The sequence below is a fragment of the Lepeophtheirus salmonis genome, chromosome 6 (genome assembly GCF_016086655.4).
Source record: "Lepeophtheirus salmonis chromosome 6, UVic_Lsal_1.4, whole genome shotgun sequence".
Classification (NCBI taxonomy): domain Eukaryota; kingdom Metazoa; phylum Arthropoda; class Copepoda; order Siphonostomatoida; family Caligidae; genus Lepeophtheirus; species Lepeophtheirus salmonis.
In genome coordinates this window covers 33,037,466-33,052,295 of record NC_052136.2, presented here as the reverse complement: position 1 = coordinate 33,052,295, position 14,830 = coordinate 33,037,466, and the positions used below count along the sequence as shown (strand labels likewise).

Sequence of the window (14,830 nt, the reverse complement as noted above, 5' to 3'; positions counted from 1 at the left end):
TGTTTTTATTAAAATAGATATTAAGTGCCTTTATTATACCTACAAATTGAGTGACATAACTCAAGTTACTATTAAATTTACTCGGTTTGTTTGTTTGTGAGCAGGATTACAGAAAAAGTCGCGGACTGATTTTGTTAAAACATTGTAGGAAGGTTATAAATGTTAACAGTAATGGATCAATAAATTTTGACAAAGTCAAATGTCAAGGTTACCTTTAAAAACACATAATGAACCATTATTTTGAAATAAATTAAAATACATAGCTCAAATTACTATGTTATTGTAGCTTATACGTTTTTAATGGTGATCTTGACTTTTGTTATCTCAAAATTTAATAAACCCTTACTGTTAGCATATATAATCTCACAAATCGGTGAGTATCTTTTTCTGTAAATCTGGTTACAAACAACCAAACTGAGGCAAAAACATCAACTTCGTAATTAGATATTCAATAAGAAAGTAAAACCAACTGAAAAAAGAGATTAATCTACAGATACTAAAATATTTCGAGTTTTGATTATAATTCGAGTTTGAGTAAGACTCGAATCCAACACTACTTTAAATCATGTACACAAATAAATCTGTTTTTCTCCATCCATGTATTTTCAAATAATAAATTTTGGGATTGTAATAAATAACGATTATTATTATTAATAAACAATTGGGAAATGAATAAAAAATTCTTTATTCAAACTTATTAATAAAATTTATTTGTTATGAATGGCAATAATAACAGGTATGACGTGTGTACCATGAATGGATTTTAAATCATACTTATATAGTATACATACAGTCAACCCTCGGATTGCGAGGGTTTTAAACACCGGGTGCGTGTTTTAAAAATTAAATAATAATTTCTTACTTTGCTAATTTATCACGGTGTTTTCTCACTAACATACTACCTACATTGTAGTTCTGTCGATTTTTCTTCTTCTTTACCCATATCAGTGCACTTTACGTATAATGGCTGAATTGAATGTTGTTTAGTGTTGGGGTTTGGAGTGGAAATCCTTGACCGGTCTTAGTGTGTATTGATTTCTAGTGAACTAAACTAATTTGAACAACAAAAAATGGTCTGTTTAGACCGGTTCCATAAAAAAAAATAGATTTAGATCTTTCCAAAGGTAAAATTTGGTCTGGACCGGTCCAAAAGGACAATTTGGTATAGTTCGGTCCCAAAAATTTCGGTATAGACCAGTGGTACTTAACCTGTGGAGTATTCCATAGTGGTGGTGAACGGTGGAATTGCAAAGTGGGGAATGATCGATCGAAACGAAGAACCACTACTTCAAAATTTTACCAATATCAATTGTTCCAAATTTTCAACCAAATTTCAAATCACACCCCTTTACAGACTGTTTTAATAACAAACAAAAAAAAAAAAACAATATATGAGATATTGTAATTCATGTTTGGGTAATAATGACAACGCTCTTGGGTTATAAATATCAACAGCGGCTCCTTGTAAACTCACTCCTGTCTTGTCTCTCCTTGGTGTAACAGATCCCAAATCATTAAGTAATTACTCATACGTGTATATATTCTTTTTTTATTATTATTATGTAAGCTTTCATGGCATTATATTTTAAGGGTTAAGATTTGTGAATGCGCAGGAAAAAGCGAGGTGAGCTAGAGAAGGGCCGCTGTGCAACGGCTTTTCCAAACGTTGGTATGAATCAGAGAGACTGCTTCTTGTGCTAGCAACCATCATCAACCTCAACAGGGACGAGTTTCATCACTATTTTCTGGAATTCAAAAAGAGATCCCTTCAGCTTTCGTGTTTATGACTTCCCGAAAGAAGCAAAAGACATCGAATACTAGTTTCCGGAGCTTATGCATCACTCTCCAGCATAGGCTGGTTTGGTTGAGAAAACTATGAAGGCATTTTAGGCCACTATGCATGGTTCGTATCCTCCTGTTGTTGTGGCGGTGTTCACACTACTGGTTGCATTTTCCTCCACGTACCTGTGCGTGTTGGTGTTTTCCAACATGGTTGATATTAAAATCAAATCAGGAAAAGACCTGATTGACCATGAATCTGATTTTCACTGTGCCCTTTGAAAAGTGGAACCGAACATTGAGATTCTCGTCAAGGTAAAACAAATGCAAAAGTCTCATTAACCTGTGTGTTAGATTTCCATCTTTTTAAATCTCAATTTCAATCTTTCCTTATGTATTCTATTTCCATGTGATAACTGTTAGTATGCAAACAAAAATCAAGACTCTTAGATGGCACCAAAAAAACCAAAAAAAAACCGTATATTTACGTTCTAAACACAGCATCGATAAAAATCAAGTTGTCAATGACAGATGCTTTGGAGGGAAACGGACAGTTGGCTCACTAAAAAGTGTTGAATTAGATATGCTTATAGATCAGAATATGTGTTTTAAAATAGTGAACCATGTACAATCACGTCATACGAATTTTAAAACGAGATAGCTTTTCAATCCTGCCGTCTACCCTCGGTACTAACTCTTGGAAAACACAGAAATGCACTTGTTCCGGTCTTAATGAATTAAGAATGATCATAGTCCATAGAAATTTCCTAATTAAAAGCAAATCTAAATTTCAAATAATTGTTATTTGTTTTATTTTTATGGTTATGATTTCGTATCGTATTACATCAATGGATAGGCTCTGAATTTTATATATTTAAAGACTAGTTCATCTAAACGTTTGCAGGCCCAAAAAAAAAAGGTAAAACCCTGCTGAGACTTTATTTATTTACAGATTTTATTAAAACTTTCACACAAATCAACATTTTAAGATAATTTGACATTCAACCAATGAAATCGCCGTTAGCAAGGACCACACGTTCATAACCTCCACAGAAACGTCCCAAAGCCACCTTGATCGCCCCGCATGGTAAAGTACGGAATGCCCTTCGTATTCTAACTCTCAGGGATCTTGGGGTGCTGTAAGGACATTCATTGGAAACCTGTTCAATATCACCCTAGACTAAATAGTCTTAAGGGTTCAACTATGGCGAGGCATGAGTCTAAGAACTCGGCGGGATGTAGATCACATTTTCAGAACCAGGCAAATTGTGTGCTCTTTTGCTGACAAATCCAAGTTCGATCTTCCATGATGTTGCTGATCCATAGATATATTTTGGTGTGCAGAACACTGATGTAGACCTTAGCATTGACCTTTAGTCCCTGCTTGAAGATGAAGGACGGCATAACGTGACCTTCGCTGATAACAACGTCAAGAACCATAACTTACTGTGGATACTTGGCCTTCAAGATCTTAGGGGTGTCTTATTATTTAATTCTTGAGAACTATGCATCTGATAATGAAGTAATAACTAGTTTGTGTGCTCGTTAGAGTTTTGTCAGTCCTTATTTATTCGGTTCAGTCTAGCTAGTCTTAGGACGGATCTTATCAGTCTTTGGGACCACTCCTTCGGACTGTCAGTACTGGAACATATTTATATAAAAAATTGTGTGACTTTGTCAGAGGCATAACTCTATTAGTTTTAAGATCTGAAGAGGAGCGGCCTGAGACATAACTGGACGGCACTGTAGTCTTTAATCCTAAATAAAGACTAACACTACGCTAATGCTCATGAAAGGCGGAGAGTAACAATGACGGTTTAGTCGGGGATATTTGTAACTCTAAGCCCTTTTTGAACTCTGAGTATAATTCAGGATCTGTGTTAGATTAATTCCGGCCTATATGTACTTGCTATATATGGAGTGAGATTCGTGTTTATTTCCTTACTCCCACAGCTGATTGCAGCTGTTTTACTAAAACGTCATGACAGCTAAGCTGTTCTCCTACTAAACATTCTTCAAATTGTCAGGACTACCCCGTTCATTTTCGGTTTCTTTTATTTTTACAAACGGCAGAATATGTTTTATACATCAATGCTAATATTCAATGCTCCTAACGGGGGGAAAAGTGTAACTACGACCGTGAGCTTGTACCAATATTGATTATTTCGTCTTCGTTTCGTCTTTTGTTTTACAGCATTGAATGAAATGAGATGTATCAATTTGTAACATGTACAACAACCTTGTTATACAAATTACAACTTGTAGACAAGATATATATAGGATATAGAGAATCATAGTTTAGGATTTTATTTCATTTTTCAGTCATTACATGCATACAATAATACAATGTAAGTACATGGATATATAGCTTTTTTAAGTCTCTAGTTTATTGAAGCCTGAAGCAATTAAATTAAAAACATTGGAAATATTTATATATATATATATATATTTTTAAGTACTTTATTTACATAGATAATATATGTATGTACCTAATATTACAAGCATCTTCTAGTTCTACAATTACTAATGACATCTTGTCTGTCTGGAATTTTCTTCGAGAACTAAAGTTCCCCTTTCAGAAAACAAAGGGAGAGGCACTGGTGTATATAATATGTCTAAGAAAGTGGAAGCAGGTTTTTGTAATTGCCAATTAGAACAGAGAACATCAAAGTATAAAGTAATCCCTAATGGCTGTGCTCATAAAAGACGGAAAGTAAGAGTGATGAGTAATGTTAATACTCTTGGGCAACTTTGGCAAGTTAACAAAAAATGAAACCGAAAATCAATCATTCATCTATAGACCGAATTTGAAATGAGACTGATCCAGCCTGAACTTCTTTAAATGATCAAATTAGTTCGGTACAGTAAAAGTCTTAACAGTCTGGATTATTCAGATAGAAACCCAACACTAATAGGCAATACCTATGTATATGTATATGTAGGCTTGGATATTGAGAGAAATATGAGGTCCGTTAATTTTTCAGTGACTGAACGGGAAAAAAATGAAAAATTAATGGAATAACTTTTTAAAGGTGTTTATTTCTTCGCTGACCTTGTTCATCGTTCTTCAAAGACATATTTTACACCGAGGGCTAAAACCTAGTTGCTAAATGTCGAGCTTGAGATAACTTTTGTGTCTGCTAGGGGAGCTCCATGAATTCTCCTTTTTAATTGAATTTGTCGAGGGAAACAGTTTTTTAGTAGTATTTCGTTGTTGTTGTTTTTTTTGCAAAAGATGATCAGAAAGATATTAAAGAAAGAGTATCTGTAATACTGGGAAAAGTGTGAACAGACCCAAGCCTGATTGTAAATAGTAATAGTAGATAGTGTCCGCCTTGCTAGGCTGAATAGAGACAAAGAATGACGTTAGAAGAATAAACATAGAGATAGGGATGTAGAAAGAGACAGAGGGAGAAGGTAGCTTGTCCAATCCACCTAGCTGAAGCTAAGTGGATGGATATAGAAAGAGAGAATAGAAAGGAAGTTTTTTTTTCTATCATTTTTGGTCAAAAATAGCCTCTTAATGATTTTGGAGGTCCCTAATAAATCATATTAATGTGCTTGGTTATTCCATACCTCTACTTCCTAAATTTCAGACTGATCCATAGGACCGGTCTGGATTCCATAAGCTACAATTATACAAACAGATTTATAAATAAATAAAGTGTGGGGATTTTAAATCCGGAACAAGTTTAGACCTCAGTATCTTAGCAACACTAAGATCTATGTCCTTATCAAATTTAACTAACAAAACTGTATAAAATAAATTACAGAATCCTTGAAATGTCTTTCGAATACACACGCCGTGCGGCCATTATTGTGTGTATCCATGGGTCCAGGATATTATTTAGTTTACGAAGTTGACCAAATCAATAGTTTACGCTATGGCCAAGGCTTTAAATGTAAGACAGAAAAATTATAGAATTTATTGTGAACCATATTCTCAGAAAAATAGCTAATGAAACGACAAAGTAGAGTATTTCGAAATATATTTGAAGTTCCAGGTTTAAAAAGGAAGGCTTTAATTAAATATAATCTACATACTAAAAAATAAACCATAATTCATTTAAGTTAAATATACAAAATTAAACAATTAGAATCATATAACTAATAATAACAATAAATTATAAATACAGAATATTGAAATAATAGATTGATCCAAATAATATCTTCTTGTTCTAACATCGGAATTCAGTTCAATATGTCATAACTTGAGGTTGCAAAATACAAGCCAGACGTGGAGTTTAATCAAAAAGATCATCAACTTTTTACCTTATGTGCAAGTTGCATATACAATTGTGCACAGGATAGATATATTTCTACCGATGATATTTTAATAATTATTAATAATAAAGTAAATCATAAAATAATGTTAGATTTCAATCCATATCTTCTTCCAATCTTAGTAAGAACAGTTTTTAGAATCCCACTTTCATTTATTTTTTATATTTATCTAAAAAAAGAAAAGTTAATCCATGCAGTCAAATTTAACTGATAAGACCATTCAGGCAACCATTCTTGACTTATTGTAGTTTTCTAACATGACATCGTAAAGATTTAGAGCAAAAGCTAATTATGTAGTAATGTCCGGCGATATTACTCCTTATTAAGAGCATCAAAAAAGATTTTTTTCTCCACTATTTATGCTTATATAACAACATATATACACAATTGGTAATTATAATGCTACACCCAATGCAACTACCCCCGTTGTTGTGACCATTTAAGCAGTTGTTTTTGCCTTTTATGAGTTTTCTGAACACCATTTCTTGGAGCCTATCAACCATAGCTAAGCTTTAAGTGATAAAGAAGTAATATTTATTGACTATGTAATATTGGAAAACCTAATGATCATACCCAAGTCTTTAAGTGAAGAAACTAGTCTCAGACAAACTAGTTGCGAACCATCCAAAGCTACTACCCCGTTGTTGTGACCATTTAAGCAGTTGTTTTTACTATTTAATGAGTTGTGTATCATAATTCTTGATATGTTTAGCTAAAATAGAATCATATTTTAGGCTTAGATTTAAAAAAAGATTGAATACTTACTGTTAGATACTACAAAATTCAGAGTTTCATTTCGAAATTAGTAAATATTTTATACTTTTCACTGATAACTTGATCGTCATTTGGTGTAGACGACTCAAAACATTTTTATATGTATTTCTATAAATGACATCAGTACCAACATCCTCCATTAATTTAATGATGGCTCCTCGGGAAGGGATAGGTTTACTCGTGTATTTCTCCATAAATTTTTTGAACATAGATGATTAGCAATTGATAAGGTTATATTACATGCAATAAGCATCTTTGTGAGATCAGAGTTAAAGTCTGACTTGATGTATTCATCATTAACTTGATTTTTAGATGAATATCCATTCTCTTGATATGAGATGAGAATAATGAGTGGCGTGTAATTCTAGATAGGAGACCAAAGGCACATTTATTTCGACAAATCCGACAAACCATCTGTTTCTCATCTGGTAAGTAATTCCCAAATTCCTGGGCCTCCCTTTTCAGAAATCCAGACAGAAGGCGACGTTATTTTAGGCATTTTATTCAGTTCTCTATCCACTATCACCATCTAATATTATATTAATATTGAATAATAAAGGCGGGAATGATGACGTTCTTGATTGATAGAAGAAGATGTATATTATTTAATCAATGATGCCATAAGTATTTCTTCTCTTCTGCTCGCACGCTTTTCTATTCTTACCAAAATTATCACCCTTAATTATAGGGTACATAAAGATGAAATAAGGATCTATGAAGACATTTCAAGACAACAAAAAGTATCATTTGAGTCAACTTCTTGAGTATTGATTGGATCGACCCCAATCATAATATTAAATTCAACTCATTCATATCAAGTAAGCATTTCGTCGTCATGAATACATTTGCATTGAATCCTTCTCTAAAAGAAAAGGAAAATAGACTCAATCATCATAAATTAATATGAAGAAATTGATTACTGAAATAAATTAACTTAAGTAAGATAAATGACTTTTTCCCTCAAGGTAATTGATAAAAGGTTTAAAATAAATATGTATGATTTAATTTTGTTAAATAAACAATTAATAAATAAAAAAATGTTTGGGATCATTAATTATAATACACTTTCTATCGTTGTTTACAGTCAAGGTAGGGTGCTATATATAGGTATAGCCTCAAGGGACAGATATACACCTTTAAGCTCGATGTTTTATTTGTGTATTATTTTGGGAATTTTTGATGCTAGGTAATTGAACTTAAGACTCTGATTGAACCAGGGATTTTAAACAAATAGTTTAGAACTGGATGATACGTTATCTTAAGCCTTTCTGGCTGAGTAATGAAGACATATATTGACGTGACAAAAATTGATGTTTGCTCGTCATCGCTTATACAGACCCAGGTAATTGAACTTTGGGCTCGGAACCAACTGTGTATTTTAAATATGTGGACCATTTACAATTGTATGTGACGTAATCGAATTTTCAAGAGATATGATGATGTCACAAAAAAATATAACCATTTTGTTTACTTACACGGGGTTAACTCACAAGCATAGAAATACACCAAGCATTTATTCTCACCTGTCAATGGGTCTGTTTTTTCCCCTATAATAAGTCTTCTGAAAGTTAATTGGTTGAATTATAATTAGCTCTTTTTAAGCTGTGAACAACCCCCAACAATTAGTGTAACTACCAAGTAATTTTGGCATTTCCTCAATTTAATTTAGAGAAAAAAGTTGCGGGAATCAATTAAGATAACGATTTGGTTATTCATTCCTTATCAGTTGTTCATAAATATCCATACAAAAGGATGAAAAGTCAAAATTATCTGTCAATAGTGATAGAAATCAGACAAATACCCATGTAAAAACGATATTTGCCAATAATTTTAGATCCGACTATTTTTATTAAACCTTTGTTGGTGAAATGGGATTTTCTGTACCCCAAATTCTATGAAATTGTGTTAAACTGCATTTTATCACCATGACTTTAAAGTTATGCTCCTAAAATGTTTAGTCAGGGTGAATGGAACTTTTTTCTTGTTGTAATAACGTCCTTTCTAAGAATTATTCGTATATTTGATAATTAAGATTTGATTAATTCAATCATTTTACTTTTACCTTTTTTAATGTGAGAAGTATGGGTTGCTACTAAAGTAATATGTGGTATTATTATATATATAACACGCAACCTTGCCACTATTTTTGAGTACTTATTTAAAAAAAAAAAGAATCAAAAATGAAATTATAATATTTTAACAATAACAATAAGAAATTATTTCTTGTTAATAATGTTTGTAAGACTAATTTAAAAGGATAATGTATTTTCCTTTCAGGTCTTGTACTAATATGTATATATGGCTATATTGATATTTAAATTAATATTTAAAAGGGAAAAGGGGATGGAATAGATAAGAAAATATAACAAATTAAGATATCATAATTTTGAAACTATGTCGAATGTGTATTTGGGGTAAGTTTTTACCCCAGTTCCCTAACTACTTTAAAAAATATGTTCACTCGTTAAGAACTTATTGCTTTTGACCCTAGTACATACATACATACGTCGTTTTATTTTCAATTGATTAGGAACGAGAAAAGTAGATAATTATTTCATTTACATTCCCTGGATGGATAGAGTAGTACTTTTGGAGCCTGGATTTGTGACCTACAAACTGCTCGGATCTGAACCCATGCGATTTATATCTCTAAGAGAGGGTCGAACATGAGGGCTGTACAAAGTATGATTTATCTGTGGAGGCCCTGAAGAACTCTATTTTCCCTACATTGGCAAAGGTTTGGCCTGCCAAAGCTTCCTGTGCCGTGTGGACGAGATTATCAAGACATGCGTATATCAATATAAATTATAAAAAAATATGGTTCGGGGCCATCTACTTCGTTCTTTATAAGATTTAAAAATATTCCGAATTTATCTGGACCACCCTGTATTATTGTAGTTTGGAAATCAACTCTTGTTTATGATAATTATATATGTATAAGCAGTTTTCGTTGCGTAATATGATACTCTCTGTCTGCCTCTAGGGCATTAGTGTGGGAGTAAGTTGTTATCTTCCTATCAATCAAAATAAGCTTTTGTTTTTTCAAAACAAGATATGTAATATATAAATAATAGATATCAATTCAAGCCTAATATTGTTAATGTATCAAACGAAGTTTGATTCACTTTACCTTTTTTGTTATACATCCTTGAAAAGAGTGAATAAAGCTGTTGTTTTTTTGTTCAGAAAGGAAGAATCAGATCACTTCTCATTTGTTTATCTATCCTTTTAGTATACATATATATTATACACCTGATTCAAGTCTATAAACTATACTATCTACAACCAACATTGATTTATGTTCATGAAAGGATTTTCAATTGTACGCATGCCTCTTGTAAGATATTATAATCTTCTCTGATATCATATTAAAATCAAAACCAATGAAATAGGCCTATAATATTTATTATTCATGTATTATATTAGAAAGAATCAATCTGTCAATCAATCATATCTACGTTTATTTATATATAAAAAAATAAAAGGGAGTTATAAATTACAGGGCCCTCAAAAGTGAAGGGTTTGCGGAGGAGCACTTCCCTTTCCATTAATATAATTCTTATAAAAGAAAAATTTTACTCGTTTTTTTCAAACTTTAAAATAATTGGAAGAATAAATTCAAATTTACCAAAAGAAATTGGGGTCGTTTACAATGTTCCTCATCCCCGAAAATTGACATGAAGCTTTACCAGGGTTAGGGTTGTCTTTGAATTTTTCAACAAAACCCCAGATGTAGCTGTTTAAACCCAAGATTAAAAAAAAAAAAGGACTGCAAGCCTATTAATGTAATCATTTATTTTCTTATCTTTTTTCAAGAAATGCATGTTGATATTTGAAAAGGGTCGGCTGCAGATAAACAGTAAAGCCTCTACTGATCATCTAGATAGTTTTCTGTATGTTTCGGTGTAAGTAAAGGGAAATGAACAGCGAATGGAATAATATATGGTGCTGCAATTTTTATTAAAATTAAATATATTTCATATTTGATTACATTGCTCCACTAGGAACTTGAAACATTCATGTTTAAGTTTTCGATCAGTGATTTCATCAAACAGGTTATTCATCAAATGATAAACTTCATAAATACTTTATGATTGCTTTGATTATTCGTTTCAGTTTCTGACAGTTTAGTTGACTGCAGTATTTGATCTTTAACAATGAAACATAACATTATTTTGTACTACGATGATATCATCATATACATAACATTTAGCCTAAAATGACTGAAAATCAATATTAAGCTTGTTAAACCCTTTGAATCCACTAGTACTTTGTATGGCCGTTGTTTAGTAACGAACTTTGAGCGCCTCCAACATTTTTGCATGTGAAGTTATGACGTTGGTTGTTATTTCGGTATCTATCCAGAAGTATTTGGAGATCGATTTAAAAAAAGAATCAATGAACGCAGGATTTATTCCACAAAACCTGAGAACTATTTCTTTAGACTCTAGAGAGTCAGAAATGAACTCAAAAGTCTGGAGGTGACAACAAGACTCTGCTCTATACCATACTGCAAAGAAAACGTTGACCTGGATATTATATACAGTTGAGCCCAAAACTATTTGTAGGCTAACAAAAATACCAAGAAAACAAAATTAGATGTTCATGTTAGATCTTCAAACTCATTTAGAATATCCCTAGTCAATCAAATACTACTCTTAACAAAAAAAAAATAGTTATAAAAATTTTATCATTTTTTGGAATAAATGAACAAAATATCATTTTTAGCGTTTCATAAGTATTCAAAGAGCAAAATTACTGAATACTCTGTGACATGGCATCTGGCTTTCTTCAAATATTGAATACGTTTAGGATAAGTCCTTACAAAGGTGAGACCAACACTGGAATCGATTTTGGCCTACTCTTCTTGACAAAATCTCCAAAGTGCATCAAGATTTGTTGAGTGTCTTTTCCATATTGTCCATAGATTTTCAAAAGGGTTCAGATCAGGATTTTTCCTGGACAGTCGATTACACTAGCCTTATGCCTATAGAGTTATACTTGTTGTCCATAGATTTTCAAAAGGGTTCAGATCAGGATTTTGTGCTATACAGTCTAATACACTAGCCTTATGCCTATAGAGTCATACTTGATTTTTTTGAATGCATGCTTCAGGATATTGTCTTGTTGGAAGCACCAATGTCTTCGTCTTCCCAGCTTAAGCATCTTTTGAATTTTAAGCATCTCGATATAGTCTTCATTTTTCATGGTGCCATTAATTTTGTAAAGTTCTCCAGTTCATTGGCAGCAAAACAAGCTCAAATCATGGTCAGCTGGATTTTTTGTTCTGAAAACATGTTCCACTGAAACTGAGACATTGTCTGGATGTTCAGTTGTGATATAGAGGATGTTCTGCTGTTTCACAGTGGCATCAACGTTGAAAAAATTTTCATAAGAAAAGAGAATACTTTTTTCGAGTATATTCGTTGACCTTGAGAAAATTTAGAATCTTATTTGCTCTTTCCAACAATCTCAGCTTGCTCTGTTCAGAGATAAGATGTCTTGTTGAGAACAAAGTTATTAATTAACCCTCGTGCAATCCGTTATAGAATCCTAAATTCAGTATAATACATTTTTTTCAATCCAAGAAGGATTTGCTTATAAATATTGAGTAAATCCCCTTCATTTAAATATCTAGGTTGTTTTTTTTGTTCTTATTTCTATTTTTATACAAAAAACTACACACGATATTAGACTTATTTGCATAAATTTTACACAAAATACTTTACATTTATTCAAAACATCATGGCATATTTATCTAGATCCGTCTTGGTTAATTTTATATGTACAATGTATATATAACATTCCCGGGAAATTGTATTTTTATATGTATCTTGGGAGACATATTTTTTAAATTTGAAATTATTGTGTTTTTTTTTGTTAGGAAATACAATTTATTTAACATTAAGAAGTATCATAAATATGTTATCAATTCTCATGTTCTCCATTTTCATCATGATCACTAATAGTGCACAAGTGGTTTTTTTTAGCACCGAGAGTGCTGCATTTTGGAATTCTATAACCTGATCCGACCTACAAAAAATTGATTAAGTAGAGAGAGATATGGAATCTAATTTTAAGTGCATTATATACAATCAAATTAAAGTTATAATATTAACAGGTCGGCTAAGAGTTCGTAGGCTAACATATTCATTTTAAAATTCGATTGATTTAATCCATGTAATTACTTTCAAGAGCAATACAGCGATTATAATGGTCATACAAATTTACGATAATATTTTTATAGTAGAATTTCTCTTATAGTGAGGAGGCATCCAAAGTGTGTGAAAAATTTGTAAGAACGTTAAAACTACCAGACACTTGGATGATAAGAATTAGGGAATCCCTACGCCGAATAGTAGAAGGAAATAAATTTACTTTACAATTCAAGATATCCACAAATTGCCTCTTTTTCAATAATCTTTGTTAGGACTGCGGGATGCTCTTTAATAGTATTTATCACTCTTTCGTTGATTGTTCTTTTGTGGAAATACTTAAGAGTTAAGTGCCAAGGCTCTCAAGGCATTAAAGCTAACTAAGCGTGAAAATATTTGGAGGTTAGATTTAAGGTCAATAATTATATCTGCCTCCTCGAGATTTTCTGTTTTTTATCTCAAAATCCCAAACTTGGATGGTAGCTCCTGGATCTATGCCATTAAGATGATTCGGTATCGTATTTATGTTTCCCTCTGATACTATTTGACGTTGTAGAGGATCGTCCAACGGTCTGAATATTTTATGAAGAGATCCAATTTTAAAGTTGTGGAGTTTTTCACCAGTTTTATATTATTTTATCTTTGTTATTATTCATTAGTTAGTCAATACTTTCACTGTTGTTAGATCTTGGTTAGGTAGTCTCATTTTAAGCTATAATGCTAATTTATGCTTAGTTATAACGCAATTCTTCCCAACATTTTATATTGTTATAATTCTGTACAATGTGCATTATGAACAATATAAATAAAGACCTTATAAAAAATGATAACAAAATTCTTTGAATTCCACAGATTTTTATTGAGGTACTCCATTGGTTCTCAAAGGGTTTGGGAATTACAAATACACATTTCCAATTTTGAGAAGTTGAAGTTAACACGAAAGAAATTGAGATCCCTAACTCAAATTAATATATTTTTTTATTCATTTTAAGATTTTAGTTGTAGGTTTGTGCTCTAATTAAATACACGATTTCCCGGCAATTTAAAATTTCGGAATAACCCGAGAAAACGGGATCTCGAGAGGAAAATCTTAGTACCTATATATTTCATGCTAATTTTAGTTAATTTTCAAATCCCCCCTCTCTCCTCCCTATTCGTACTTTGATTGTATCTTCTGTTGAATAGACGTATACATTATGAATACATATTCTTGTAACTTTTAATATTACCTTTTAACAAAAAAACACAGAAAATATAAAGAGATATAGTATATCTCATTAAAAACCAAAAATGCAAAAAAAAAAAATCATCTAATCCTATTTCTATTATATTAGATTCATATATAGGGGATCATTCTTTGAAACTCCACCCAAAAGTATACCTACATAGACCACGTACATATAGAGAGAGATCTACAAAAAAGAATTTACTTGTATGTGCAAGTAATTTTATGTAAATGTATTTTTTTTTTTTTTTTTGCAAAATATTAAAAAGGAATGTTTTGGCGAAATTTAATTTAGTACATAAAAGTATTTTCTCAAATTTTTAGAGAGTAAGTTGCCCTTAATGGCATATAAATTACTCATGAGTCCTTCTATGCAAAGAAAATACTTTTTTGAAAAAAAAGAATCAAATATTAAATTTTCCAATAGAAAGAAAAAGCTCCTTAATTTTTTTATTATTATTTTCTTTTTTAGGGGGAGGGGTACATCCCCTCCAATCCCACCCTGCGGATGCCCCTGAAAACAACTTCTAATATACATAAAAATATACTATAACATATTCTTAATTACGGCTCTAGGACAATTGGCCGAAAAATGATATTTAATTTACTGAAA

At 31.7% G+C, this 14,830-nt stretch overlaps 1 long non-coding RNA gene across 1 annotated transcript; it reads right to left on the bottom strand.

The window, feature by feature from the left end:
• Positions 1 to 5,751: 5,751 nt before the first annotated feature.
• On the bottom strand, positions 5,752 to 7,699 carry LOC139905792 (uncharacterized). Its single transcript, XR_011780852.1, has 3 exons — positions 6,829 to 7,699; positions 6,637 to 6,775; positions 5,752 to 6,573 (listed from the first exon to the last, which is right to left on the bottom strand). It is a non-coding gene; the product is annotated as an uncharacterized lncRNA (long non-coding RNA).
• Positions 7,700 to 14,830: the final 7,131 nt, after the last annotated feature.